The sequence below is a fragment of the Phodopus roborovskii genome, unplaced genomic scaffold (genome assembly GCF_943737965.1).
Source record: "Phodopus roborovskii unplaced genomic scaffold, PHOROB, whole genome shotgun sequence".
In the NCBI taxonomy this organism is placed as follows: Eukaryota; Metazoa; Chordata; class Mammalia; order Rodentia; family Cricetidae; genus Phodopus; species Phodopus roborovskii.
Window position 1 is genome coordinate 859,743 of NW_026125811.1, and position 4,646 is coordinate 864,388.

Consider the following 4,646-nt stretch of genomic DNA (forward strand, 5'->3'; position numbering starts at 1 on the left):
TAGCTATTCAGTTCCTGAGGAATTGTACAAAATTCTCAATATAATATTTGAAAGATGAACTCAAGAGCATATCATAGATCATCCATTATGGTCAAGTTATCCTCATCCTAGAGATGCAGGGATTGTCCAATGTTTGTAAATCAAATAAAACCCACTACATAAATGGACTAAAAACCAAAAGGCTACAACTATTTTAAGGAAGTCTTACTAACCTTCAAAATTACCATCTGATTGGAGAAAGAACTCAAATCTAGGTAACTCATAATCTAGGCAAGTAATGGGCATATTCTATCCTTTTTCTTTGTTGTAATTGTTATATAGTACTTGGATGATTTGTTTGGTATTTGTAGTTTTTCTCAAGAAGCTATCAACTTTAATTCTTGAGACAGGTTCTTTCACTTGGCTTAGAGCTCAAATGCAATGAATTGAATCAGCTTTCAAATCATGTTATTTACTTTTATCTTTTAATTAATATTTTAAAGTAGCACATAAATTAATTGGTTCCACTCTGGCCTTTTCATACATGATATGTATCCCTCTGGCTGGCTTCCTTCTTTCTCTAAGATGGTTCTCTCACTTCTGCTTTCATGTATTCATCTACCTGATTTCCCCATTTATATCATTATTTCTGTGTCTATCCAGGAGAACAGAGACCTCAGGAAGCCAATGAATGTATTTTGGGTTAGAAATTTATGAGCAAGTCGAGTGTGTTATTGTACATCTGTGATCCTGGTATTTTTAGAGGCTCAGGAAGGAGGATTATGGGAAAGCCCCCTATATAGGAAGACCCAGTTACAAAAAGAAATTCATAAAATATATAGGTATAACTGGTCTGAGGAGGGGTCCAATGGTTGTTCTGGTAAGAGACCCTGGTGTGTAATGGGCCAGTAAGCTAAGGAGCACTGGATGACTGTGTCAAAGCCTTGCTTGGCTCTGGCTGCAGGATGCTATAGACACGTGAACCAAGTAATGGCCCTGGGACTTGTCCAGCCTACCTGGTCCTCTGGAAAGTGTAGTCACAGTATAGGCTATGTGGGTGAGCCACCTTTTCTGGGAGTGGAGTGATAAGAACCAGAGAGTTGGTTCAGGTTGATCATGAGTAATGGGGTGGCCTTTCTTTATCCTCCATGGCACCTTAAGTTGAGGCATGCTAGCAGGAGAGGTGATGCCTGGTCTCAGATTGGTATGCCTTTCTTAGCAGTTATGTTGCTTGGAGCACATTGTGGTACACCAGGATTAGCAGAATAAATTAGGATCCTGGAGAGGAGTCTGAAGGTGGAAGTACAGGGAACCAGAGGATTGGGGGAGTCTAAAAGGGAGCCTTCAGTGAGGAACACAGAAGCCAGCTGAAACATGTTGGTGAGATGATACAAATTAGGTAGGAAAGCCTTAACTGTATGTGTATTGAGCCCTATCTTTCATACAATGCCCAAATCCATTTTTAAGCTCAATGTGCTAACCCCACTTTTCAGAGATGTCTTTTGGGTACTATAAAATAGATGCTAAGGCTATCTAGCTACAGAATAAAGAAACATGCTCTACCCTATCTCTCTCTGATGAGGTGGGAATAGAGGGAGAGAGCTGGAAACATGAGATTTCCTGCACATAATTCCACAGAATGTCCCCTTGCTGTCACCTCAATATATCCGTGTGTCACCTAATAAGAGATTCTTAGTGAGGAATTATCTAGATCAGGGTGGCCTGTGGGCATGTCTGTAGGGGGTTGTCTTGATTGTTAACTGACATGGGAAGACCCACTCTGAATGGCAGTATCTTTTCATGGGCTATATGAGAGTAGAGAAAAGGGTAGCTGACCACAAAGCAGCAAGTTAAGATGTGTTTATTCTCTTGAGTGTGGCTGTGATGCGGCTAGATGTGCTAACCTCCCTGCATAAATGAACTTATATTAGAATAGTATGCCAAGGAAACCCTTTCCTTTCTTCTCTCTACATTGTTTTCTTGGTCAAGACATTTTATCATGGCATAGAAAGGAGAACAGAACCCTGCCTAGAGCATCACTGGTCTTAGAAGGATGTCATCAGTGGCATTATTTGAGGACATTTGAGATAGATTTCTTTCCTGTTCAAAAACAGCACCTTCACTGGACATAGGAGTGCATAAATGCTACAATTTCTGTGAATTATCTTGAAGATGTAAATGAAGTGTTCTTGTGCGAGGCAGGATGTTATATATTAATCATTCAGTTTTCTTTAAATGTCTCATGTATCAAAGTGCTGAATCACTCAGGCTTTAAGCTTGGTCCAAGATCTTTTCTCCTCTATCCACATTATCCCTTTAGGCTCAAAACAAAAAACAGGCCTTGAGAAATAAAGGGAGCCTCTGTTATCATATGATGACACTAGAAGTTGGTTCTGTGTACCAACTGTTCAGGGGACATTGGGCAATATCCCAGAGAAAAGATCTTGGCAATTTTCAAAAGGCACAAATGTCAAAGACTCATTGCCAGAGTGCTGCTGTTGACAAGTGGCAGAATCTGAGGGATAGAAACTATTGAGAAGACTTTAGATCTTTGAGGTTGTATTCTTGAAGTGTATCCTTGAAGTGGGCCACTGGACTCCTTTGGCTTTTGGTTGTGAGTAAGTAGTTTTTCTTCCCCCAATATTTCTACCATGTTGTGTTGCCTTACCCTAGGCCAAAGACAAAGGAAAATAAAACTACAAACTGGAAAGATGTGAGCTGAAAGAAATCTTATACTTTTTTTTTGTTTTCAAGACTTATTTTCTCTGTGTTATAGCACTGATTGTCCTGGAACTCATTCATCCACTTGCCTTTGCCTCCCAATTACTGGGATCAAAAGTGTATGCTATCATGTCCATCCCAAGAAAACTTGTTCTTAGTGCATTGATTCTTTCATAGCTTTAATGTAGTGATAGGAAGCAAATATACAGCTGGAGGAGTTGTTATTATGACACAGTAGGCAGAAGCTAAGGAAGGATGCTGCCTAGCATCCAACAAAGCACCTGCTTTTCTCTGTCAGTCTGAAAATGTCATGTATACTGATGTTGGGAAATCTTGACTAGTGAACATTGCCTGTATCAACTAAATATTTTTGCTACCATATGGTAGAAAACTCTTTAAAGAGTGGGTTTGACACAGGATGCATTTATGGATTTTATTTTTCCAATAACAAAAGTCCAGAATTAGCCTACATCAGGTATTTCTTTCAAGAAAATGTTTCAAGATGTCTTCTAGCCTCCCACCCTCCATCTGTAACAGCTGACAACTTCATGAATATAAGGTGGCTGCTATGTCTAAGAATAATAATGGAGAGCACAAGGCAAATGACATGAAGCAGAAGCCTGTCCCCCTTGTCAGAAAAACAATTTCCCAGAATCTCTACTTGGAAGCATTCTGTTGGTTTTCTTTCTTATTAGACAAAATAGAGTTTTGTAAACATGGAGACTCTAAGATGCTGACCTTATTAACACTGGAGCTCTAAGATAATGTCCTTGTTAATATTAAGGCACTAGGATACTGTCCCTGTTATTATTAAGTCTTTAAGCTATTTTCCCTGTTAAACTCGAGACTCCAGGGTACTGTCCCTGTTAACATTGAGGCTCTAGGAGCTGTCCCTGTTAACTATTGAGGATCTAGGAACTGTCTGTTAATATTGAGGCTCTAGTATCCTTGTTAACACTGAGGTTCTAGGATCTGTTTGTTAACAATGACTTTATAGAGTCTATCTATTGTGGTTTAATAAGAATCAGGAGAAACAGATAGGCCGAATAGATGTTTATTCAGGGAGAAATAACTTACAGCATAGACAGATGAACACCAGCAGGTTCCTGGTCCCAAAGATGCCTCTGGGTGTTCTCCTGTCCCTGTGCTGCAAGCAAGCAAGCTCCTGGAGCCCCTTCCTCAGACTTAGTTCCCCTAGGTAAAATCTGCCCCCGTCCCTACCCACAATGGGAATGGTCTGTGCCACAGGTGCAGACAAAGGAAATATCTCACTACATCTATCCCTGTTAACACTGAGGCTCTAGGATCTTTCTGTTAACATTGAGGCTCTAGAATCTGTCCCTGTTAACACTGAGGCTTTAGGATATTGTCCCTGTTAATACTGAGGCTCTAAGAACACTGTCCCTACAAATATTGAGGATCTATAAGGATAACAAAAACATGTGTATTTTAGTTGACAACTGGCAGCTTCTGCGTTACCTACACACTTTGAAATTAATTTTATAAAACTAAAGAATCCTCATTTCTTTCAACAGTGGGATATTATGTATCACTTAAGAGTGTTACGAGTAAGGTTTTTCTTGCGGTCACACCGCCACCGCCAGCCCCAATTAACACACTCAGAGATGCTGTATTTGATATAATGCTGTTGGACAGGTACTAGTTAGATCTGTCTTAAGTATTAACCCATTTCTATTAATCTAAGTATTTCCACGTGGTCTCATCTTACCGGAGAGAGTGTGCCTGGCGTCTGGTCTCCCCAGTCTCTCCATGTTGATTCCTCCTTACGATTTCCTCTTTCCTCCTTGTCTCCTAGTCTCTCCTATCTTCCTTTCCTATTTGCCAACAGTGCTTTATTCATTAACCAATAAGAGAAACATATTTACAGAATGGCATCTCCCATCCTCTCCTCTTTTCTGTCTAAAATAAAAAGAAGGTTTTAATGT